The 26,996-nt window shown below is 49.3% G+C and overlaps 1 protein-coding gene across 3 annotated transcripts in view; it reads left to right on the top strand.

The window, feature by feature from the left end:
* ITPRIP (inositol 1,4,5-trisphosphate receptor interacting protein) overlaps nucleotides 1-26,996 on the top strand; it is a 45,422-nt gene that overhangs the window by 3,097 nt on the left and 15,329 nt on the right. The window contains exon 1 of one of the 3 annotated variants that reach the window (XM_083149866.1): nucleotides 16,587-16,606. The exons of 1 other annotated variant lie outside the window; for it this stretch is intronic. The gene's annotated coding sequence lies outside the window, so the exon portion shown is untranslated. Of the gene's footprint in view, nucleotides 1-16,586; nucleotides 16,607-23,114; nucleotides 23,361-26,996 lie in introns of those variants that run through there. One more of the 3 variants, XM_083149864.1, reaches the window with a different exon arrangement.

The raw sequence follows: 26,996 nt of genomic DNA on the forward strand, positions 1-26,996 counted from the left end.
GAGGGCGGCTGTGTGTACAGATAACTCGCAGGGTTTGTACCAGGAGAGTTCATAAATGGACAGAGAAACATGGGCAGCTTGCCTCCCAATATCACCCATTGCTGCTGCTGGCCTGCACCCTATATAGAATGGCAAATGTCAGAAGAAGGTGACAGTGGGGTTATTCTGGTCCACACACTCACATGCGAATTCGCATGTGAGCTCGATGTTTTTTTAAATGTGCTGCATGGGGTCGCTGTACCATTGTCATGGTGTGTCGCTGTACCGTTGTCATGGTGTGTCGCTGTACCGGTGTCATGGTGTGTCGCTGTACCGGTGTCATGGTGTGTCGCTGTACCGGTGTCAGGGTGTGTCGCTGTACCGGTGTCAGGGTGTGTCGCTGTACCGGTGTCAGGGTGTGTCGCTGTACCGGTGTCATGGTGTGTCGCTGTACCGGTGTCAGGGTGTGTCGCTGTACCGGTGTCAGGGTGTGTCGCTGTACCGGTGTCAGGGTGTGTCGCTGTACCGTTGTCATGGTGTGTCGCTGTACCGGTGTCAGGGTGTGCCGCTGTACCGGTGTCAGGGTGTGCCGCTGTACCGGTGTCAGGGTGTGTCGCTGTACCGGTGTCATTGTGTGTCGCTGTACCGGTGTCAGGGTGTGTCGCTGTACCGGTGTCAGGGTGTGTCGCTGTACCGTTGTCATGGTGTGTCGCTGTACCGTTGTCATGGTGTGTCGCTGTACCGGTGTCAGGGTGTGTCGCTGTACCGGTGTCAGGGTGTGTCGCTGTACCGGTGTCAGGGTGTGTCGCTGTACCGGTGTCATGGTGTGTCGCTGTACCGGTGTCATGGTGTGTCGCTGTACCGGTGTCATGGTGTGTCGCTGTACCGGTGTCAGGGTGTGACGCTGTACCGGTGTCAGGGTGTGTCGCTGTACCGGTGTCAGGGTGTGTCGCTGTACCGGTGTCATGGTGTGTCGCTGTACCGGTGTCATGGTGTGTCGCTGTACCGGTGTCATGGTGTGTCGCTGTACCGTGTCATGGTGTGTCGCTGTACCGGTGTCATGGTGTGTCGCTGTACCGGTGTCATGGTGTGTCGCTGTACCGGTGTCATGGTGTGTCGCTGTACCGGTGTCATGGTGTGTCGCTGTACCGGTGTCATGGTGTGTCCCTCTACCGGTGTCAGAGTGTCACTCTACCGGTGTCATGGTGTGCCACTGTACCGGTGTCAGGGTGTGTCACTATACAGGCATCAGGTTGTGTCGCTATACCGGTGTCAGGGTGTGTCGCTGTATTGGTTTCAGGGTGTGCCGCTGCAACGGCGTCAAGGTTTGTCCCTTTACCGGTGTCCGGGTATGTCACTGTACTGATGTCAGAGTGTGTCACTGCACCGGTGTCAGGGTGAAGAGATATCAGAGTGTGTTGATGTTCCGGTACTAGTACCATAACAGTCTACCAGTGTCAGGGTGTGTTACTGTACCAGTGTACCAGTGTCAGGGTGTGTTACTGTAGCAGTGCCAGGGTGTGTTACTGTACCAGTGTCAGGTTGTATCAGTGTCAGGGTGTGTCGCTGTACTGGTGTCAGGTTGTACCAGTGTCAGGGTGTGTCGCTGTACTGGTGTCAGTAGTTAGGTGTACATTTTATCCTCCTGAAGATGGCCATGTATGAGTTAGAGATGTAATAAAGTGGATAATGAGGGTGGGGAAACATGTTGGGGTTGTAGTTCCTATGGGGGGTATTCAATTAAGTGCTGTTTTTTCAAATAGTTGAAAATTTTTCACTTTTCGCTGTTTTTAGGTCGAATTTGCACAAATTTAATTAAAGTGCAGATTTTTTAAAAACATGTGGATCAGCCAATTACTCACCAATCCAGGTGGTTTTATCGAAATTGCTCCTATTATTTGACTATTTGTTTAGTAATTTTTTTCGTTAAATCTGTTTCAACAAAAAAAATTGAAACTGCATAGGTGAAAAATGACTAAAAGTCATCTGAAAACATCCGAAATTGTATACTAAAGTCTGATTTTTTTGTTTGGGTGTAGTGTACTATGAATTAGATTTGGGTGAGTTATTTTGTTTCTGTGCAGGGAAAATACTGGGGTGTAGTGTCCTATGTCTGTATAGGGTGTAATAGATGTATTATGGTCAGTGGTCAGGACATGTTGGGGTGTAGTGTCCTGTGTCTGTATAGGGTGTAATAGATGTATTATGGTCGGCGGTCAGGACATGTTGGGGTGTAGTGTCCTATGTCTGTATAGGGTGTAATAGATGTATTATGGCCAGCGGTCAGTACATGTTGGGGTGTAGCGTCCTATGTCTGTATAGGGTGTAATAGATGTATTATGGTCAGTGGTCAGGACATGTTGGGGTGTAGCGTCCTATGTCTGTATAGGGTGTAATAGATGTATTATGGCCGGCGGTCAGGACATGTTGGGGTGTAGTGTCCTATGTCTGTACAGGGTGTAATAGATGTATTATGGCCGGCGGTCAGGACATGTTGGGGTGTAGTGTCCTATGTCTGTATAGGGTGTAATACATGTATTATGGTCGGTGGGCAGGACATGTTGGGGTGTAGTGTCCTATGTCTGTATAGGGTGTAATAGATGTATTATGGCCAGCGGTCAGGACATGTTGGGGTGTAGTGTCCTATGTCTGTATAGGGTGTAATAGATGTATTATGGCCGGCGGTCAGTACATGTTGGGGTGTAGCGCCCTATGTCTGTATAGGGTGTAATAGATGTATTATGGCCGGTGGTCAGGACATGTTGGGGTGTAGTGTCCTATGTCTGTATAGGGTGTAATAGATGTATTATGGTCGGCGGTCAGGACATGTTGGGGTGTAGTGTCCTATGTCTGTATAGGGTGTAACAGATGTATTATGGCCGGCGGTCAGGACATGTTGGGGTGTAGTGTCCTATGCCTGTATAGGGTGTAATAGATGTACTTATGGCCGGCGGTCAGGACATGTTGGGGTGTAGTGTCCTATGTCTGTATAGGGTGTAATAGATGTATTATGGCCAGCGGTCAGGACATGTTGGGGTGTAGTGTCCTATGTCTGTATAGGGGTGTAATAGATGTATTATGGTCAGTGGTCAGGACAGGTTGAGGTGTAGTGTCCTATGTCTGTATAGGGTGTAATAGATGTATTATGGTCAGTGGTCAGGACATGTTGGGGGTGTAGCGTCCTATGTCTGTATAGGGTGTAATAGATGTATTATGGTCGGTGGTTGGGGTGTAGTGTCCTATGTCTGTATAGGGTGTAATAGATGTATTATGGCCGGCGGTCAGGACATGTTGGGGTGTAGTGTCCTATGTCTGTATAGGGTGTAATAGATGTATTATGGCCAGCGGTCAGGACATGTTGTGGTGTAGTGTCCTATTCTGTATAGGGTGTAATAGATGTATTATGGCCAGCGGTCAGGACATGTTGGGGGTGTAGTGTCCTATGTCTGTACAGGGTGTAATAGATGTATTATGGCCAGCGGTCAGGACATGTTGGGGTGTAGTGTCCTATGTCTGTATAGGGTGTAATAGATGTATTATGGCCAGCGGTCAGGACATGTTGGGGGTGTAGTGTCCTATGTCTGTGTAAGTGTAATAGATGTATTATGGCCAGCGGTCAGGACATGTTGGGCTGTAGTGTCCTATGTCTGTCAGGGTGTAATAGATGTATTATGGCCAGCGGTCAGGACATGTTGGGGGTGTAGTGTCCTATGTCTGTACAGGGTGTAATAGATGTATTATGGGCAGCGGTCAGGACCATGTTAGGGGTGTAGTGTCCTATGTCTGTGTAAGGTGTAATAGATGTATTATGGCCAGCGGTCAGGACATGTTGGGGTGTAGTGTCCTATGTCTGTATAGGGTGTAATAGATGTATTATGGTCGGCGGTCAGGACATGTTGGGGTGTAGTGTCCTATGTCTGTATAGGGTGTAATAGATGTATTATGGTCGGCGGTCAGGACATGTTGGGGGTGTAGTGTCCTATCTCTGTGTAGGGTGTAATAGATGTATTATGGTCAGCGGTCAGGACATGTTGGGGGTGTAGTGTCCTGTGTCTGTATAGGGTGTAATAGATGTATATGGTCGGCGGTCAGGACATGTTGGGGGTGTAGTGTCCTATCTCTGTGTAGGGTGTAATAGATGTATTATGGTCAGCGGTCAGGACATGTTGGGGGTGGAGTGTCCTATGTTTGTATAGGGTGTAATAGATGTATTATGGCCAGCGGTCAGGTCATGTTGGGGTGTAGTGTCCTATCTCTGTATAGAGTGTAATAGATGTATTATGGCCAGCGGTCAGGACATGTTTGGGGGTGGAGTGTCCTATGTTTGTATAGGGTGTAATAGATGTATTATGGCCAGCGGTCAGGTCATGTTGGGGTGTAGTGTCCTATCTCTGTATAGAGTGTAATAGATGTATTATGGCCAGCGGTCAGGACATGTTGGGGTGTAGTGTCCTATGTCTGTATAGGGTGTAATAGATGTATTATGGCCAGCGGTCAGGACATGTTGGGGTGTAGTGTCCTATGTCTGTATAGGGTGCAATAGATATATTATGGCCAGCGGTCAGGACATGTTGGGGTGTAGTGTCCTATGTCTGTATAGGGTGTAATAGATGTATTATGGTCAGCGGTCAGGACATGTTGGGGTGTAGTGTCTATGTCTGTATAGGGTGTAATAGATGTATTATGGCCGGCGGTCAGGACATGTTAGGGTGTAGTGTCCTATGTCTGTATAGGGTGTAATAGATGTATTATGGCCAGCGGTCAGGACATGTTGGGGTGTAGTGTCCTATGTCTGTATAGGGTGTAATAGATGTATTATGGCCAGTTCAGGTCATGTTTGGGGTGTAGTGTCCTATGTCGGTTATAGATGTATTATGGCCGGCGGTCAGGTCATGTTGGGGTGTAGTGTCCTATGTCTGTATAGGGTGTAATAGATGTATTAATGGCCAGTGGTCAGGACATGTTGGGGTGTAGTGTCCTATGTCTGTACAGGTGTAATAGATGTATTATGGCCGGCGGTCAGGACATGTTGGGGTGTAGTGTCCTATGTCTGTATAGGGTGTAATAGATGTATTATGGCAGTGGTCAGGACATGTTGGGGTGTAGTGTCCTATGTCTGTATAGGTGTAATAGATTATATGGCCAGCGGTCAGGGCAATGTTGGTGTAGTGTCCTATGTCTGTATAGGTGTAATAGATGTATTATGGCCGGTGGTCAGGACATGTTGGGGTGTAGTGTCCTATGTCTGTACAGGGTGTAATAGATGTATTATGGCCAGCGGTCAGGACATGTTGGGGGTGTAGTGTCCTATGTCTGTATAGGGTGTAGTAGATGTATAATGGCCAGCGGTCAGGACATGTTGGGGGTTTAGTGTCCTATGTCTGTATAAGGTGTTATAGATGTATTATGGCCAGCGGTCAGGACATGTTGGGGGTTTAGTGTCCTATGTCTGTATAAGGTGTAATAGATGTATTATGGCCAGCGGTCAGGGCATGTTGGGGGTGGAGTGTGTGTCGCTTCACACTGATATGGCCACCGCCCTTGTGTTGATCTGCTTACCTCCATTATTGGTTTGATATCAGTTCTAAGTAGATGGACATTAAGCTGTGTCTGTCACTGCTGTCACTGCATTACACCTGTTCTAGACTCAATGGTTAAAAAAATAAAATGTATAAATTAGTGTCGTTAAAATGTAAAAAAATTAAAATAAATCTAAAAATAACGTAACTAAAACCATCATAACCACATAATAGTTATCTCTGTAGTCAGGAGAGCAGGGCCAGTTATATGTGGCACAGGTCTTTATGCTTGCTGTAATTGGGTCAAGGCAATTAGGAAAAGGACAATATAATTGGCTGTTATTTCCAGTTCTACATGAAATGCTCTAGATTATTCTATTTACTTCTGTGGACAAATAAAAATAAAAAAGACATTGCAAATGTAGAGGGTAATGTTACACAACTACCGGATGCCTACACAACTGTGTGTGTGTGTGTGTGTGTGTATGTGTATATATTATATATATATATATATATATATATATTGACACTATTTTTGCCCTGTGCACACTCAAATAGACAGAAGAAATGTTTTCCTCCCCATCATACTTTATTGATATTGTTGGGTTTTGATGCATTGGGGGTATCCTATTACCCACGATTTATTGATCTAATTGGATTCCCCATTAAAAAAAAATCATTGAAACATTGGGAAAAAAATTACAAAAAATTAAAATTTTCACTCAATATTTAAACGCACCTAAATCGATTCCTCCCATTGTGAATAAGTTATTACAATGTGCAAGTATCTGTGTACAGAGGCTGACTAGACGGGCCAAGTGCTTCTTATCTGCCTTAAGGGGTATACACACGCTTCGATTTGCTTTTTTCGATGTTAGATTAGATTTTTCTATTACATCTGGCATTAGATCTTCCCATTCAATTTGGCATCAGATCTGTTCTTTTGCATTGGATATTGAATTCAATTTACATTCATGGTACATTGTACACATTCGATTTACTGGATCGAATTCGATATTTCCTTGGCTGCACAGTAGATTTTTCTGTTCGATTTTGAGAAAACGGGAGCGCGCATCAAATCGAATGCAGATCGAAAATGTCCTAAAAGCCATTCGATGTGGATTCGATTTTGCTTCTATAAGCAAAATCGAATAGAAAATAGCCAAAAATTGTCGCATTTTATTTTTCGATCATTTTATATAGGCCTTTGCTTCTCAGGGTCTAATTCCACGGTGATGGCAGTAGATGGCAGCACCCCACCATTACTTTGTAGTTTCCATTCCCTGGCTCACAGAGCAGGTGTTCTGTCCCTGCTGCTTTATGTGAGCCGGGCTTAGAGAAGTATTAAAGTATTAAAATCTTCTCTTCTATATCCCATCTGATAAATGTCTTAAAGACAAATCGGACCAATTGCCCTTGAGCTCCCCTGGCTGCTCCCCGGGAGGCTCACTTACTATTTGGCACTTGGTGTGTTCAGGGCTGGTGCAAGGCACCGGAGCGCCCCAGGCGAGTCGGGGTGGGGGTGCCCCGGTGCCCGGGGGGGATGGGGGTGGTACCTGTATTATAAAGCTGGTGGCATCGGCGTCCCTGCAGTGCTGGAGCGGGCAGGGGTGTCCGTGCCGCGGGGGTACCCGCGGCGCTGTCACTGTGTATAAAGCTGCTGGCGGCATTGGGGTCCCTGCAGTGAATAGAGAATAACTAGCGCTATTTGCGCGACGGCGCGGGAAGCACTTCTGGGTTTGAAAACACTTGCCGCACGCTGATTGGCTCAATCTCAGCCAATCAGCATGCGGCAAGTGTTTTTAAACCCAGAAGCGCTTCCCGCGCCGTTGCGCGCATAGTGCTAGTTATTCTGTATTCACTGCAGGGACCCCGCTGCCGCCAGCAGCTTTATACACAGTGACAGCGCCGCAGGTACCCCTGCCCGCTCCAGCACTGCAGGGACACTGACGCCGCCAGCTATATGCTGGGGGTGAGGGGCGGACTGCCGCCCTCCAGGTGCCGGCGCCCTAGGCAAATGCCTAGAGCTGCCTAGTGGTGGCGCCGGCCCTGGGTGTGTTATTTTCACCTGCGATAAATTGTGTAAATTCCTGGGGAGCTGCAGGAGGGCCGGGCAGCGGTGATTTGCAGGTCGGGCGCGAAGCGGCAGCAGAATTTAAAAAAATATTATTTTCAAAAGACTGTCCGGCTGCTGATTGGCTGAGATAATTCTCCCGCCGCTGCCGCCCTGCAAATTACTGCTGCCCACCCCGAAAATCACTGCTGCCCATCACCCGCCTCTGCCTGCCCCGTGGAACCCTCCGCTGTCGGGATACGGTAATTTGGTCTACAGTATGTTTATCGACAAGCATTGGGTCGACATGAAGATAGGTCCACATGGTTCTAGGTCGATATGGCTTTAGGTCGACAGGTCATTAGGTCGACACAAGCATTAGGTCCACAAGGTCAACAGTCAAAAGGTCGACATGGGGTTTTTCACTGGTTTTTGACCCGAATGTCGACACAGTCAACATGGACACAGTTTGAAGTGCACCGCTTCCCCTCGCATCCTCTTCGGCACACTATTTTATTCTCCCACCACGCCCTAGTGGATGGTAGGGAATGTCGACCTAAAACCATGTCGACATATCCCCATGTCGACCTAATGCTTGTCGACCAACATACTGTAGACCAAACGATCCTAACCCCCGTTGTCTGCCCCTACACTTAGGTGTGTGTGCCAGTGATGCTTCACCGCTGGCACACACCTACGGATCAGACCCAACACATCGTGGATGCTAAAAAGCTATGTGCCTCTGATGGGTCCGACCCAATTTGCACAGGACCGCTCCAATGGGATCGGCCCAAATCTTACTATTGTATGGGGGCCTTTAGGGGAAGCGCGGTTACCGGTCCCTCAGCATTATTAGTGGGTATTACCATCTTACATCACTTTATATCAGTGATGGAACCTTCGGCCCTTCAGCTGTTGTTGAACTACGCATCCCAGCATGCCCTGCAACATTTTTAGCATGACCAAATAGCAAAACTGTAGCAGGACATGCTGGGGTTTGTAGTTGAGCAATAGCTGCAGGGTCAGAGGTTGCCAATCCCGGCATTATATAATTGACTGTGAATATGAACAATCATATTTGCATTGGGGGAAATACGTGTATTATGTTTGCATGCAGGGTAAATACAGGCATGAGGCCCCAGAGGCATAGGGAGGGCAGAGCCAGTGGAGCACACGCTCCGGGCACCGAAGGGGTGCAGGGCGCCGCCCCCCCCCCCCCCCCCCCTCCTCCTCAAATGAGCCAGGACTGGAATCCGGGACTCGCTAAGTCTCAGCCCGCACATGCCTGCTCACCCTGGCACCTCCGCCGCAAAACCGATGATGTCATGCACGTCACGGTCTTCTACCCCACTCCTCCTTAGCCGAAGCTGCTGCTGCTGCTCAGGCCGGCTCAGACGGCTGTGATGACGTGCCGGCCGGGCAGCGCTGCAGAAATCAATGGGAACTCCTCCCCTGCTACACAGTCACTCCCTCCTCCCTGGATGCAGCAGCGTCATCATCACTCCTTCCCAAGCGCTGGCTGTAGCCTGGAGGAGGAGGAGGCTGACTGCTGCTGGCTGCCGCCCTGCTGTGCTGTCTGTAAGGGTGGATTTTAGTTGTTAAATAAAGCTCAAGTAAAGATCAAATCATGGGGATTGGTGGGGGGGGGGGGGGGGGGGACATGCCCTTGCTCCGGGCGCCATGGCACCTAGTTACACCGCTGTGAGGCCCACAGATTCTACAATGTAGATCTGCATTAGAATACGCTCCTCTCTAATGTTCCAGCATTAAAATGACATGCGGCCCTGCGTGTAAACCAGAATAATCTACATGCAATAACACACTACAGAACCGTAACTGGAGTGGCAGAGCTTTGCAGACGCACTTTTGTAATTGTGCCGTGCGACTCTGTACACACGTAGACTGGTAGAGACCTGCTTTGCAGCGGCGCACCCCAAACGCATTGCTCGCAGCCTGAGCGCAGACTCTTACTGGAAGCCCATGTGCGTGGGTCTGAGGCCTCTGCCTGGGATTTGTGTCCACATTGAAGCGACAGCTGTTCCAGCAGTGCAGGGGTTAAGCTCTTGTTAAGCTAATTGTCTTATCCCAGCATAACACATGTGCCGGCCTCTTACTGCGCTGCGATGGCGGAGAGGGTGAGTCACTTGTCTGTCCTCTATGTTCTCGTCTTTGTCGTCTTCTCGCTGACGCCTTTTGTATGTGTTTAATTAGTACAAGCCGAGCTCTTGTCTAACACTCTGTGCGGGCCCTGAGAAGCTCTCGGCCGCTCTGTGTACCCCTACCGTACTGTAATAGAGACAGAGTCACAGTCTGCAGAGCCACACTGACTGATGCCAGGGTTATGCCAGATCTAGTGGCAGAGAAGTGAGGTGATGCCGGCAGCTGACTGATGCCAGGGTTATGCCAGATCCAGTGCCAGCAAACCGAGGTGATGCCGGCGGCTGACTGATGCCAGGGTTATGCCAGATCCAGTGCCAGCGAACCGAGGTGATGCCGGCAGCTGACTGATGCCAGGGTTATGCCAGATCCAGTGGCAGAGAAGTGAGGTGATGCCTGCGGCTGACTGATGCCAGGGTTATGCCAGATCCAGTGCCAGCAAACCGAGGTGATGCCGGCGGCTGACTGATGCCAGGGTTATGCCAGATCCAGTGCCAGCAAACCGAGGTGATGCCGGCGGCTGACTGATGCCAGGGTTATGCCAGATCCAGTGCCAGCAAACCGAGGTGATGACGGCAGCTGACTGATGCCAGATCCAGTGACAGAGAAGTGAGGTGATGCCGGTAAGCCATCTCGGTTTTCGCTGGCAATGTAGTTACCAGTCCCAGCAGCCATATTCACACTGACATTCTGTGCCACCATCGGACAGCTGCAATGTCCAGCGGTCACCCAGTAATGAATTTGCAGCTTGAACGATTATCGAACGCCACACAGTATGCAGTGTGCATGTGTGGGGTCCCCCTGCCAACAAAACCCAGGGATGGCTTGCCATTGCTGGTCGTTTGCGAAGTGATTGACAGCCGGTGGCCGTATGGGGAGTGCACCAGAAAATGCAGGTGCTGCCCAGCGGTTGGGGGGGTGCTGATGTCAGCAGCAGCCTCCTTCTCCCCACGGCCATTGCAGCATTGAGTAAGTCCAGACTTAGCGCTGTAAGCAGGGGGTTGGCGGCAGTGGTGGGGGAGATCTTAACGGAGTCACCCCAGGGCGTCTAACATTCGCAGCCCAGTGATAAGGTCATAGACCCTGGCATGGAATGGGTTATACCAGCTGGTAACACTGCTGGTAGTAAGATCTCTGCCCTCCCATATCGGCTTGCGAAGCGCACACACTTATGCGTCGTTCATACCGACCTATGTTGACATAGACATAAAAAAAAAAATGAAAGACTAATGTCAGCGTTTTCCTTGACTGCCCCTAGGATGCGTCCTAAGCACAATTTACTTAGTCATTCTTACTATCTCAATGGGAAACGTTTGGCCTAGGGGTGCTGTGAGAACAATACTGATACTCCGGGGCGCCGTGATTTGAACCCCTGCACTCAGGTATGACGCTCAGCACCAACATGCACTTCTGTGGCCCCAGCGCTCACTCCGCGCAGTTATCCCAGTTCTACAAGCAGGTGCCATGTTATGATGCCTGTGAGGGTGTAAGGTTGGCGCAGGCGAAGGTGGTCAGTGAGCTTTGGCGCACAGCGGCACCTAGAGTTTCCGGTTGTGGGGCGTATTGTGTAACTGTGACTGCGACGTGGGTTATTGTTGGCGGAGCACAGAGGACCCCGTTGTAGAAAACGATACACAATGCTGGATCACTTTCATTGTTTATCACCGGTCTGTGCTCTGCCAGCCGTGACCCCGTGGGTGGGGGAATCCCACGCTTCATAAACTCATATCTGACTCACAGAGACGTGCCAGCGCCAGGCGCACACTGAGCCAGGATTGTCTGGCTTGGCATAGAGACTCGGGAAGACATGACTATTATCTCAGGCCGCAGCTTCTGCTAATTACTGGTAGCTGAACTGTGCCCGCCCCTCACCAAGTGGGATCCAATCACAACTGTCCTGAGATGTGCGCCCCGATTTGCTTCCAATATGGGCGCACTTATTAAGGGGCAGGCTTTTGTGCAGGCAAAGGGGAGGAGCTAGGCGGAGAGAAGACGCAGGTGAGATGCGGTCATTATGCACAGGCAGAAGACCGACATGGAAAGGGTCAACACAGAAAAGGTTGACACGGTTTTTTGGTTGTCATTTTCCATGTTCGTATACACCTCACTGCTCTACGGGCAAGGTTACTATTCCCAGTCGCAGTCCACGTGGATGATAAATCAACATGAGCTGGAAAATCCTCGAAAATACCCCAAAAACTTGTGTCGATCTTATGTGTGGTCGACAGGCCTTAAAGCGATTTGACACATGAAAGAGGCCGACATGCCTAAGGTCGACAGGGACAAATGGTCGACACTGGGAAGGTCGACAAGGGTTTTTCACGGGTTTCCGCAAGTGTCGACACAGATGACATGGACACCGAAAAGTGCACTGAGTCCCCTCACCTGGCTCGCTGTCCTCGGCCCACTATTATATTCTCCCTCCATGATCTAGTGGCTGGTAGGGCATGAAATACCGCCTGTCGGTGCATGTCGGCTAAAGAAACCCATGTTGACCTTTTGACTGTTGACTATGTCGATCTAATGCATGTGTCAACCTTTTTTATCGACCTTCAGGGGTTGACCCAATGCTGACCTTAATAGTGTCGCTCTAATGACCGATAACCTTCTGGATGGGGTGGGTTAGGGGTAGGGTAAATAGTGACCTGGGTGTGTCGGGATTCTGGCCATGGATATTTGTGCCCCACCTGTGTATGGCGCTCAGTTACAGGAGAGGTTCCAGCACTGCAGGATAAACCACAGCTCTGGGTACTTCCCTGGCTGAGACAGATGGATATTACTATGGTTGTGCCCATGCCAGTGGCTGTCCAGCCAGAAACGTATCTGGGAGGCAATGGAGTCATCTGCCACCGGGCTCCTGCTCCCAAGGGGGCACCTCTCCTTCCCTGTGAGTTTGAATCATCATTTTTGCAAGTTCCCACCCTGTATTAGAACCCATCACCTGTCTTACTGCAGACAGACACCTTACTGAATGAGCTATATGTGGGGCACCAATATTTATCTTGCCTCCAGGACAACTGAACTTCCGCCTTACAGAGCTAGGCAGCGGGGCAGGTGTGAGGTGTCGGTATAACTGGCGACGGGGTGATATAGGAGGTTATTCTGATCGTAGCGGCCAAACGTGCGTACGTTCGCTATTAACGTACGCTATCCGTACGCGGCCGTTGGGGTTAAGTCCACCCACAACTCAGCCGCATTCGTACGGCCAGAAACAACGGCAAAGGGGAGTGGCGTACAATTGAGCGTACGCCAACGTACACGGACGGGCCAGCCCTTACACTCCGACAACTGGCGTACAATTGAGCGTATACCACCGTTTACGGACGTCTCTCGGCCGTCTTCCCACCGACTTCTTGCGGCTATCTGAGCGTACGCCAGCTTGCACGGACGGGTCCCTATTGTTTTCAATAGAAAAGTCAGCTTATGTCACCGCTCGTGAGAGTGAGCGTACGTCCGTGTACGCTGACATACCCTTCACATATATGGACCTGCAAATCTTGCCTTTCAACTATAATTATGAAAATTAATTAATTGATTGAATTAATTAATGTGCAAAATAGTGGGCATGGGCTTAAAACATTGCTGAAACATACTTTGTAGGTGTTAGATGTGGTTTATGTTATTGTATCATAAATACAAAACCTATGTTTGTATTAGAGTGAACACGTTGACACATGTCGACTTGTGTAGATTGAGTGTGCTACTGTGTAAAGTCTATGAAAGCACGTAGTGAATGTGTCTAACTGTTTAACAAATAGCTACCTTAGCATATATAAGCAGGTCTTACAAAGATTCTTACCTTAAATTAAACAAACCTTTAAATGTAGAGAAGTATAGAAAGATAAGCTTCCAATGTGTTTGCGTGCTGTGTGTGTGGCTTGCAGGTAGTGAAATCATGGTTTGGACTTAATAGACTGCAGCATTGCTTATTACATTCAGGTGTATGTGTTTGGTAGTAATCCGCGTAAATTAGCTAACCCAGGCGCACGCTGGCATGCGGTATCTGTAGGGGTGGTTTGAGATGGCGGTTGGCGGCCGCCTGTTTTGTGTCCGAAATGAACGGTGCTTTAGTCGATCGTGCGGTAGTAGCACCGCTCATTTTTGGTGCACACCCCCGTGTACGCCCATATTTACGCCCATTTTCCCTCATTATTTCGGCCGCTCCCCTCATCACGCCCCTATGCCGCCCCCAATGCCCGTACACTCGCGTATAGGTTTTTTCGCACGTAGAGACCCGTCCGTAAGCGTTGTGGAGTGTTCGCGCCTGCGCATTAGCGAATGTACGCATGCGCAGATCATAAAAAACCCCGGGACGTACGCGTACGGCCCGGCCGCACCAATCAGAATAAGGCCCATAGTCCAAGGATTATTCACTGTGACAGTTTCATCTTTGCTTTGGCCTGTCCTCTGCCAGCTGTGCGGCCCCCTCCGTGGGTGGGGGATTCCCACGCTTTATAAGCTCATGTGTGACTCACTGAGGAATGCCAGGTCCCGGGGGCATTCTGTGAGCCAGGATTATCGGGCTTGGCATAGGCTGGTGGATGTGTTTATCAGGGGGGCTCTCTGCAGCCGCAGCTTCTGGATACTTGTACCCATTACTCCCAGCCTGGCAGGTCCGCATCACTGAGGCAGCGTTATACCCAACATCAGAGCCAGAGATAGGGCTGCACCTGAGTCCCGTTACGGCGCTACCCAATGTACTCTTTATACAGAAAGATGACTGCAGAGGTGCCGCATTGTCTGCGGACAGAGGGGAGGAGTCGTGGACAGAGGGGAGGAGTCGGGCACAGTGAAGGTGCATCCAAAGTGCAGACAGAGGGGATCAGTCGTGGACAGAGGGGAGGAGTCGGGCACAGTGAAGGTGCTTCCAAAGTGCGTGTGTACAAGCAATATATCTGTGAATGGCGTCTATGTCGACTATGTCAACATTTGAAACAAAAACTTAAAAAGCTCACATCAGGTGACCGAACTTGTCTCGGTTGTAATTACATAATTGGCCAGTAGATGGCAATATTGTACCATAAAACCCCAATCCCTCTATTACACAGCACAAATGTAGGTGTCAATCCCATTGTTTGTGAAGGTGTACGGCACCCGAACTCACGCACCAAATTGCTCAGCTCTCTATGGGGAAGCGAGAACTTTTGTACAAGTTCAGGTCACCGTAAAGTTGTCTGCTGCCGTGATGATCTCCCAGAGAATTGGACTGACCCCTTAGCAGCCCCTGACGAACTATAACCTTTATCATTTATAAGACCCATAAATAGAATTCCTTATACAGATGTGTCCTCGTGCATTCTTGCTGCGATGCAGGGAGTCAGCTACAGAAGGATCCGGGGCAGTTCCTCGCAGGCACCGCCTGATAACCACCTATGTGCTGAGACCATTGCTGGGGAGGGTTCTGGAGGAGCCCTCTCCTGGTGATTTCTGTGGAATATATAGGCCATAGATATAACTTCCACAGATGGGTTAATCTGACAGCATCAGAACCGATGGGTGCTGCAGTTGCTGCTGGAAACGGAGCGTCTGGGGCTGGTATCTGCAGCGTTCCGGAGATTTGTTTTCGCCTCCAGCCGGATGACTGCCGTGTCGGTGGTAGTTTCCTTTCCTGGAGACGCAGCCGAAAATAGCAGAACGCGGGCAAACATATTTCTATGCTACTAGCAGCGGCCTCAGGCACAGGAAGTGGAGCTGACGCTCAGGAAGCGAGGGCGTTACTGACAATGATAGGGCACAACGTGGAAGCACAAGGCCACGGCGGTCACATGACATTACAGGAGTCACTATAGAGCCATTCATATGGTCAATGATGCTGTCATACTGGGCCTGATTCTGGTTCACTCGCAAAAGCAAATTCTCTCTAATGGACAAAACCATGTGCCCTGCAGGTGGGGCAGATGTAACATGTGCAGAGAGAGTTAGATTTGGGTGGGGAGTGTACTTCATACCGATATCTATATTGCAATGTAAAAATAAGGCAGTCAGTATTTACCCTGCACAGAAACACAATAACTCACCCAAATCTAACTCTCTCTGCACATGTTACATCTGCCCCACCTGCAGTGCAGCATGGTTTTGTCCATTGGAGAGAGAATTTGCTTTTGTGAGTGAACCAGAATCAGTGCCCATAAGTATCCCCTGAATGTATCACAGATGGACCACAGCAGGAATCTCTGATTCCTCCTAACCTACCCCCTAGTGCGTAACCCTCAATTCCCACCACCTGACCCTAGCCCTCCCCTCCCGCTGCCTAACACTCCCTCCTACTGCATGCACCTTACCATAACCCCCACCCTCCACAGCAGCAGAACACCAATATGTACTGCAGGGCCCCATGAGGAAATCGCTACCAGTAACGTAATAGTGACACGTCATCCTCTGCCCTCCCCTCAGTAATTCGCCTCCATGCCCCCTCACAATGCACCAGCCCTGGCAGCCATTCCCCCAGCTGGCACTGCCAGTGAGCATTTAATTCTCAGTGCCATCAGGGTGCTAACCCCTGGACGTTATTACACCAGTGATGTACATTGCACCCGTTCATTGGTTTGTCCTATAATACTCACCCTGCGCTTTGTGTCTGATGAGCGGTGAAATACTCTATAAATACAGTTATTATATAGTCACCATATTACACCCAGTTTCCTGGCTTGTGTTGGGGCAGCTGAGGCGCATGTATGGGGTACAGTGCCCCACTCACACAGATGAATGGATGTATACATTCCTATATAAGCTTATGTTGGTGCACTACGCGTTCCATTCCGGGGATATCTGCGTGATAACACAACATTCCGCAGGGCACTGTGCTCCAGGTCTCGGGAAGGAGGAGATGGGAGAGACGCCGACATCACCAGTCACAGGAAATATATATTTATACACATTATTTATCTGATTTCCTCCTGTAAGTATACAGAGACCTTCCTGTGTGCGCTGATACTGTGCTGTAACTGGCGTGCCCTGATGCTGTGCTGTAACTGGTGTGCGCTGATGCTGTGCTGTAACTGGTGTGTGCTGATACTGTGCTGTAACTGTTGGGCGCTGATGCTGTGCTGTAACTGGTGTGTGCTGATGCTGTGCTGTAACTGGTGTGTGCTGATGCTGTGCTGTAACTGGTGTGCGCTGATGCTGTGCTGTAACTGGTGTGTGCTGATACTGTGCTGTAACTGTTGGACATTGATGCTGTGCTGTAACTGGCGTGCCCTGATACTGTGCTGTAACTATTGTGTGCTGATACTGTGCTGTAACTGGCGTGCCCTGATACTGTGCTGTAACTGGTGTGCGCTAATATTGTGCTGTAACTGGTGTGCGCTGATGCTGTGCTGTAACTGGTGTGTGCTGATACTGTACTGTAACTGTTGGGCGCTGATGCTGTGCTGTAACTGGCGTGCGCTGATGCTGTGCTGTAACTGTTGGACATTGATGCTGTGCTGTAACTGGTGTGCGCTGATACTGTGCTGTAACTGTTGGACATTGATGCTGTGCTGTAACTGGTGTGTGCTGATACTGTGCTGTAACTGTTGGACATTGATGCTGTGCTGTAACTGGTGTGCGCTGATACTGTGCTGTAACTGGTGTGCGCTGATGCTGTGCTGTAACTGGTGTGTGCTGATACTGTGCTGTAACTGTTGGGCGCTCATACTGTGCTGTAACTGGCGTGCCCTGATACTGTGCTGTAACTATTGTGCGCTGATACTGTGCTGTAACTGGCGTGCCCTGATACTGTGCTGTAACTGGTGTGCGCTGATATTGTGCTGTAACTGGTGTGCGCTGATGCTGTGCTGTAACTGGTGTGTGCTGATACTGTGCTGTAACTGTTGGGCGCTGATGCTGTGCTGTAACTGGCGTGCGCTGATGCTGTGCTGTAACTGGTGTGCGCTGATGCTGTGCTGTAACTGGCGTGCCCTGGCATGCGCTGATACTGTGCTGTAACTGGTGTGTGCTGATGCTGTGCTGTAACTGGCGTGCGCTGATACTGTGCTGTAACTGGTGTGCTCTGATACTGTGCTGTAACTGGTGTGCGCTAATACTGTGCTGTAACTGTCTGGGGCTGATACTGTGCTGTAACCGGTGTGCCCTGATGCTGTGCTGTAACTGCCGTGCGCTGAAACTGTGCTGGTGTGCACCGATACTGTGCGATGATACTGTGCTGTATCTGGTGTGCGCTGATGCTGCCACTGGTGTGCGCTGATGCTGTGCTGTAACTGGTGTGCACTGTTGCTGTGTGTTAACTGCTGTAATTGATGTGCACTGATACTGTGCTGTAACCGATGTGCGCTGATGCTGTGCTGTAACTGGCGTGCGCTGATACTGTGCTGTAACTGGTGTGCGCTAATACTGTGCTGTAACTGTCTGGGGCTGATACTGTGCTGTAACCGGTGTGCCCCGATGCTGTGCTGTAACTGCCGTGTGCTGAAACTGTGCTGGTGTGCGCCGATACTGTGCTGTAACTGCTGTGCGCTGATACTGTGCTGTAACTGGTGTTTGCTGATACTGTGCTGTAACCAGTGTGTCCTTATACTGTGCTGTAAATTGTGTGCGCTGATACTGTGCTGTAACCGGTGTGCCCTTATACTGTGCTGTAACTGGTGTTTGCTGATAATGTGCTGTAACCAGTGTGCCCTGATACTGTGCTGTAAATAGTGTGCGCTGATACTGTGCTGTAACCAGTGTGCCCTTATACTGTGCTGTAACTGGTGTTTACTGATACTGTGCTGTAACCGGTGTGCACTGATACTGTGCTGTAACTGGTGTGCGCTGATGCTGTAACTGGTGTGTGTGATTCTGTACTGTAACTGGTGTGCGCTGATACTGTACTGTAACCGGTGTGCCCGGATACTGTGCTGTAAATGGTGTGAGCTGATACTGTGCTGTAACCGGTGTGCCCTGATACTGTGATGTAACTGGTGTTTACTGATACTGTGCTGTAACTGGTGTGTGCTGATGCTGTGTTGTAACTGGTGTGCGCTGATGCTGCCACTGGTGTGTGCTGATGCTGTGCTGTAACTGGCGTGCGCTGTTGCTGTGTGGTAACTGCTGTAATTGATGTGCACTGATACTGTGCTGTAACCGATGTGTGCTGATGCTGTGCTGTAACTGGCGTGCGCTGATGCTGTGCTGTAACTGGTGTGCGCTGATGCTGTGCTGTAACTAGCGTGTGCTGATGTTGTGCGGTAACTGCTGTAATTGGTGTGCACTGATACTGTGCTGTAACTGGTGTGCGCTGATACTGTGCTGTAACTGGTGTGCGCTGATACTGTGCTGTAACTGGCGTGCGCTGATACTGTGCTGTAACTGGTGTGCACTGATACTGTGCTTGGCAGGGTGGGATACAGGAACCATGTATGACAGACAGCAGAGCAAGGGAAGTAGCACTATGCACATAACCATAAACACAGTATAAGGACAGATGCTGAATGTATTACCCAGAACACAAGAAGTGATACTGTGTACCATATATACAGAGCAATAGCAGACACCGAGTATGACATACAGAACTCAGAACACCGGAAGTTGTACTATGCATTCTGCCATAAGCACATTATAGCAAAATATACTCAATATGAACAACACTCAGAAGTGGCACTGTGCACTTTACCATACATACAGAGCAAGTGTAGACGCCGAGTATGGTGCCAACCACACAACATGCATTATTTATTTATAACAGTTTCATATATTCCATTGTGCTTTACAACTGGAAACAGTAATACAACAAACTGAGTGTTTACAGACAGTTATGGAGGTAGGAGGGCCCTGTTCGCCAGCTTAAACTCTATGGGGACTTGGCATTGTATGATACCCAAGAGCAAATACTGAGAATGAAATACAGCATATAGAAAAAGGGGAGTGGTACTGTGTGTAACTGAATGATGATAGATACCAAGAAAGGCATTTAAAAAACATATAAAGGGAAGTGGTGCTGTGCATGTTACCATATATACATACATATGAATAGATACTGAATATGACACCCAACACTCAGAATAAGGGAAGTGGTACTGTGCATGTTACCATACATACAGAATAAGAGCAGGTACTGAGTATGACATTTAACACTCAGAATAAGGAAAGTGGTACTGTGCATGTTACCATACATTCAGAATAAGTGCAGGTACTGAGTATGACACCCAACACTCAGAATAAGGGAAGTGGTACTGTGCATGTTACCATACATACAGAATAAGAACAGGTACTAAGTATGACACCCAACACTCAGAATAAAGGAAGTGTCACTGTGCATGTTACTATACATACAGAATAAGAACAGGTACTGAGTATGACACCCAGCACTCAGAATAAGGGAAGTGGTGCTGCGATTTTACCATACATACAGAATAAGAGCAGGTACTGAGTATGACATCCAACACTCAGAATAAGGGAAGTGTTACTGTGCATGTTACAATACATACAGAATAAGAACAGTAACTGAGTATGACATCCAACACTCAGAATAAGGGAGGTGGTAGTGTGCATGTTACCATACATACAGAATAAGTGCAGGTACTGAGTATGACACCCAGCACTCAGAATAAGGGAGGTGGTACTGTGCATGTTACCATACATACAGAATAAGAGCAGGTACTGAGTATGACACCCAGCACTCAGAATAAGGGAAGTGGTACTGTGCATGTTACCATACATACAGAATAAGAACAGGTACTGAGTATGACATCCAACACTCAGAATAAGGGGAGTGGTACTGTGCATGTTACCATACATACAGAATAAGATCAGGTACTGAGTATGACATCCAACACTCAGAATAAGGGGAGTGGTACTGTGCATGTTAACATACATACAGAATAAGAACAGGTACTGAGTATGACATCCAACACTCAGATTAAGGGAGGTGGTACTGTGCATGTTACCATACATACAGAATAAGAGCAGGTACTGAGTATGACATCTAGCACTCAGAATAAGGGAAATGGTGCTGTGCATGTTACCATACATACAGAATAAGAGCAGGTACTAAGTATGACATCCAGCACTCAGAATATGGGAAATGGTACTGTGAATGTTACCATACATACAGAATAACAGCAGGTACTGAGTATGACATCCAACACTCAGAATAAGGGAAGTGGTACTGCGCATGTCACCATACATACAGATAAGAACAGGTACTGAGTATGACATGCAACACTCAGAATAAGGGAGGTGATGCTGCGCATGTTACCATACATACTCAGTACCTGTTCTTATTCTGTATGTATGGTAACATGCGCAGCACCACCTCCCTTATTCTGAGTGTTGGATGTCATACTCAGTACCTGTTCTTATTCTGTATGACATCCAACACTCAGAATAAGGGAAGTGGTTCTGTGCATGTTACCATACATACAGAATAAGAACAGGCACTGAGTATGACACCCAGCACTCAGAATAAGGGAGGTGGTGTTGCGCATGTCACCATACATACAGAATAAGAGCAGGTACTGAGTATGACACCCAGCACTCAGAATAAGGGAGGTGGTGCTGCGCATGTCACCATACATACAGAATAAGAGCAGGTACTGAGTATGACATCCAACACTCAGAATAAGGGAAGTGGTACTGTGCATGTTACCATACATACAGAATAAGAACAGGTACTAAGTATGACACCCAACACTCAGAATAAAGGAAGTGTCACTGTGCATGTTACTATACATACAGAATAAGAACAGGTACTGAGTATGACACCCAGCACTCAGAATAAGGGAAGTGGTGCTGCGATTTTACCATACATACAGAATAAGAGCAGGTACTGAGTATGACATCCAACACTCAGAATAAGGGAAGTGTTACTGTGCATGTTACAATACATACAGAATAAGAACAGTAACTGAGTATGACATCCAACACTCAGAATAAGGGAGGTGGTAGTGTGCATGTTACCATACATACAGAATAAGTGCAGGTACTGAGTATGACACCCAGCACTCAGAATAAGGGAGGTGGTACTGTGCATGTTACCATACATACAGAATAAGAGCAGGTACTGAGTATGACACCCAGCACTCAGAATAAGGGAAGTGGTACTGTGCATGTTACCATACATACAGAATAAGAACAGGTACTGAGTATGACATCCAACACTCAGAATAAGGGGAGTGGTACTGTGCATGTTACCATACATACAGAATAAGAGCAGGTACTGAGTATGACATCCAACACTCAGAATAAGGGGAGTGGTACTGTGCATGTTAACATACATACAGAATAAGAACAGGTACTGAGTATGACATCCAACACTCAGATTAAGGGAGGTGGTACTGTGCATGTTACCATACATACAGAATAAGAGCAGGTACTGAGTATGACATCTAGCACTCAGAATAAGGGAAATGGTGCTGTGCATGTTACCATACATACAGAATAAGAGCAGGTACTAAGTATGACATCCAGCACTCAGAATATGGGAAATGGTACTGTGAATGTTACCATACATACAGAATAACAGCAGGTACTGAGTATGACATCCAACACTCAGAATAAGGGAAGTGGTACTGCGCATGTCACCATACATACAGAATAAGAGCAGGTACTGAGTATGACACCCAGCACTCAGAATAAGGGAGGTGGTGCTGCGCATGTCACCATACATACAGAATAAGAGCAGGTACTGAGTATGACATCCAACACTCAGAATAAGGGAGGTGGTACTGCGCATGTCACCATACATTCAGAATAAGAGCAGGTACTGAGTATGACACCCAACACTCAGAATAAGGGAGGTGGTGCTGTGCATGTCACCATACATACAGAATAAGTGCAGGTACTGAGTATGACACCCAACACTCAGAATAAGGGAAGTGGTGCTGCGCATATCACCATACATACAGAATAAGAGCAGGTACTGAGTATGACACCCAACACTCAGAATAAGGGAGGTGTCACTGTGCATGTCACCATACATACAGAATAAGAACAGACACTGAGTATGACACAACACTCAGAATAAGGGAAGTGGTACTGTGCATGTTACGATGTTTGTAGCTTACAAGCAAACATGAATCAGGCCCAATGTTTCTTTTTCCGTGCATGTTCTAGTCTGTACCAGGCGGAGTGTGAGCTCAGGAAGTAGTAAAGGCTTCTGTGCCTTTAAATATCCGGGCACTGCCACCGGTGCTGCTCTGTTTAACCCCTCGTGTCCCTGATCCCAGCTTTCCCATCACTGAGAGAAGTTGTGCGGCACTTACAAAGGCCGGGATTGTCTGGGGGTTACAACTGGGGCTTGTTCTCTGCGTGAGAATACAGATGTGGTCCCTGGTTAAGGAGGCGACAGAATCAGTCTTCCACAGCTGCCACAACGTAGGGAATTCCCTGTGGGCAGCATAGAGGGTAGCGCAGTACAAGGCGGGCAAAGCCCCAGCACAGAGAACATTACAGCATTGGGCTCCTGTATCGGAATATAAATCTCAATCCTTGAAGTGCATTTTTGGGTTGTCCCACAGGGACCGGCTGTCAGTAACTTCCGCAGTCCACCTTAAGAGGGACCATGTAGAAAGTTCTGCTGTGGTTACTTTGTGTCATTGATGATGACATTCAGGAAATTGTGAGAGAGAACTAGGAGGAGGGCGGACAGACAGGGGAACCTGCAGACCCCTCAGCCTCCATCTGGGGCATGGACTGAGCCCTGGCCGGGGAGAGGAGGACGCTGCCCCAGACAAGTAAGTGCCCAGCTCACTCTCACTGCTTACTTCTCACTAACAGACCCTGAGTGCAGTCAGACTGTCAGGGCGGGAGGGGGTCCTGTAGGGAAGGGGCCTTCTCAGCCTGGGGTCAGTGCTGCTGCTGGGGCTGATAATGATGAGGGCTCCGGTAAGAAATTATCTGCAGGAACAGAGTTATCCTAAGAGCTGCAGCCATAAGCTGGCCATACATCTACAGAGTTATTGTCCGATCTGGATGGTTGGAACAAAAACCTGGTAATGGATGAGAGCAAATAACAAAATAAATCTGGTTTAGGTTGTAATGGGACTTGGTAAAAACCGGGCGTGAACAAGACCCCGGAACGCCGGACCTGACATCAAACTGCACTCCAGGGGGTGACTTGTCTGGGGGGATGCCTGTGATAGCTTTCACCAGGGGCACTGACACCTCCAATACAGGGAGGTTTTATTCTCTCCCTTCTCCTCTCCTTGGTGACAGCGGTCACAGGCAGCCCTCCCCTATGGACAGGACACCCCCGGTCCAGACACGGCAAGCTCCGGAATGCAGAGTTTGATGTCCGGTCCGGCATTCCGGGGCCTTGTTCGGGTCTGGTTTTTACCCATACCCTGTTGTAAGTTAGATTGGAGTGTGTCAGTGTGTAGTTGTGGCAGGACAATGTGGTGTATACATCCTGGGTATTTGTGTATCTGGCCACTGACTAGTAGTAGTAGGTAGTAACAGACAAATAGGTCGGAGGGTCCTGCTCGCTGTGTTACTCTCTAATGACAGAGGTCGGAGGGTCCTGCTCGCTGGGTTACTCTCTATAGCTACAGAGGTCGGAGGACCCCGCTCTCTGGGTTACTCTCTATAGCTACAGAGGTCGGAGGATCCTGCTCGCTGGGTTACTCTCTATAGCTACAGAGGTCGGAGGGTCCTGCTCGCTGGGTAACTCTCTATAGCTACAGAGGTCGGAGGGTCCTGCTCGCTGGGTTACTCTCTATAGCTACAGAGGTCGGAGGATCCTGCTCGCTGGGTAACTCTCTATAGCTACAGAGGTCGGAGGGTCCTGCTCGCTGGGTTACTCTCTATAGCTACAGAGGTCGGAGGATCCTGCTCGCTGGGTTACTCTCTATAGCTACAGAGGTCGGAGGGTCCTGCTCGCTGGGTTACTCTCTATATCTACAGAGGTCGGAGGACCCTGCTCGCTGGGTTACTCTCTATAGCTACAGAGGTCGGAGGGTCCTGCTCGCTGGGTTACTCTCTATAGCTACAGAGGTCGGAGGATCCTGCTCACTGGGTTACTCTCTATAGCTACAGAGGTCGGAGGGCCCTGCTCGCTGGGTTACTCTCTATAGCTACAGAGGTCGGAGGACCCTGCTCGCTGGGTTACTCTCTATAGCTAGAGGTCAGAGGGCCCTGCTCACTGGGTTACTGCTGTGATTCCTGCAGGGCTCTGTCCTCACTCCAAGTACTTGTCACTGCTGCTGTGATTCCTGCAGGGCTCTTTCTTGTCCTCACTCCAAGTACTTGTCACTGCTGCTGCTGTGATTCCTGCAGGGCTCTGTCCTGTCCTCACTCCAAGTACTTGTCACTGCTGCTGCTGCTGTGATTCCTGCAGGGCTCTGTCCTGTCCTCACGCCAAGTACTTGTCACAGCTGCTGTGATTCCTGCAGGGCTCTGTCCTGTCCTCACGCCAAGTACTTGTCACAGCTGCTGTGATTCCTGCAGGGCTCTGTCCTGTCCTCACTCCAAGTACTTGTCACTGCTGCTGCTGTGATTCCTGCAGGGCTCTGTCCTGTCCTCACTCCAAGTACTTGTCACTGCTGCTGTGATTCCTGCAGGGCTCTGTCCTGTCCTCACTCCAAGTACTTGTCACTGCTACTGTGATTCCTGCAGGGCTCTGTCCTGTCCTCACTCCAAGTACTTGTCACTGCTGCTGCTGTGATTCCTGCAGGGCTCTGTCCTGTCCTCACTCCAAGTACTTGTCGCTGCTGCTGCTGCTGTGATTCCTGCAGGGCTCTGTCCTGTCCTCACTCCAAATACTTGTCACAGCTGCTGTGATTCCTGCAAGGCTCTGTCCTGTCCTCACTCCAAGTACTTGTCACTGCTGCTGTGATTCCTTCAGGGCCCTGTCCTGTCCTCACTCCAAGTACATGTCACTGCTGCTGCTGTGATTCCTGCAGGGCTCTGTCCTGTCCTCACTCCAAGTACTTGTCACTGCTGCTGCTGTGATTCCTGCAGGGCTCTGTCCTGTCCTCACTCCAAGTACTTGTCACTGCTGCTGTGATTCCTGCAGGGCTCTGTCCTGTCCTCACTCCAAGTACTTGTCACTGCTGCTGCTGTGATTCCTGCAGGGCTCTGTCCTCACTCCAAGTACTTGTCGCTGCTGCTGCTGTGATTCCTGCAGGGCTCTGTCCTGTCCTCACTCCAAGTACTTGTCACTGTTGCTGCTGTGATTCCTGCAGGGCTCTGTCCTGTCTTCACTCCAAGTACTTGTCACTGCTGCTGTGATTCCTGCAGGGCTCTGTCCTGTCCTCACTCCAAGTACTTGTCACTGCTGCTGCTGCTGTGATTCCTGCAGGGCTCTGTCCTCACGCCAAGTACTTGTCACAGCTGCTGTGATTCCTGCAGGGCTCTGTCCTGTCCTCACTCCAAGTACTTGTCACTGCTGCTGCTGTGATTCCTGCAGGGCTCTGTCCTGTCCTCACTCCAAGTACTTGTCACTGCTGCTGTGATTCCTGCAGGGCTCTGTCCTGTCCTCACTCCAAGTACTTGTCACTGCTGCTGTGATTCCTTCAGGGCTCTGTCATGTCCTCAATCCAAGTACTTGTCACTGCTGCTGCTGTGATTCCTGCAGGGCTCTGTCCTGTCCTCACTCCAAGTACTTGTCACTGTTGCTGCTGTGATTCCTGCAGGGCTCTGTCCTCACTCCAAGTACTTGTCACTGCTGCTATGATTCCTGCAGGGCTCTGTCCTGTCCTCACTCCAAGTACTTGTCACTGCTACTGTGATTCCTGCAGGGCTCTGTCCTGTCCTCACTCCAAGTACTTGTCACTGCTGCTGCTGCTGTGATTCCTGCAGGGCTCTGTCCTGTCCTCACTCCAAGTACTTGTCGCTGCTGCTGCTGTGATTCCTGCAGGGCTCTGTCCTGTCCTCACTCCAAGTACTTGTCGCTGCTGCTGCTGTGATTCCTGCAGGGCTCTGTCCTGTCCTCACTCCAAGTACTTGTCGCTGCTGCTGCTGCTGCTGTGATTCCTGCAGGGCTCTGTCCTGTCCTCACTCCAAATACTTGTCACAGCTGCTGTGATTCCTGCAAGGCTCTGTCCTGTCCTCACTCCAAGTACTTGTCACTGCTGCTGTGATTCCTTCAGGGCCCTGTCCTGTCCTCACTCCAAGTACATGTCACTGCTGCTGCTGTGATTCCTGCAGGGCTCTGTCCTGTCCTCACTCCAAGTACTTGTCACTGCTGCTGCTGTGATTCCTGCAGGGCTCTGTCCTGTCCTCACTCCAAGTACTTGTCACTGCTGCTGTGATTCCTGCAGGGCTCTGTCCTGTCCTCACTCCAAGTACTTGTCACTGCTGCTGCTGTGATTCCTGCAGGGCTCTGTCCTGTCCTCACTCCAAGTACTTGTCACTGTTGCTGCTGTGATTCC

This window comes from Crinia signifera, chromosome 6, assembly GCF_055691185.1.
Source record: "Crinia signifera chromosome 6, ASM5569118v1, whole genome shotgun sequence".
Taxonomy (NCBI): Eukaryota; Metazoa; Chordata; class Amphibia; order Anura; family Myobatrachidae; genus Crinia; species Crinia signifera.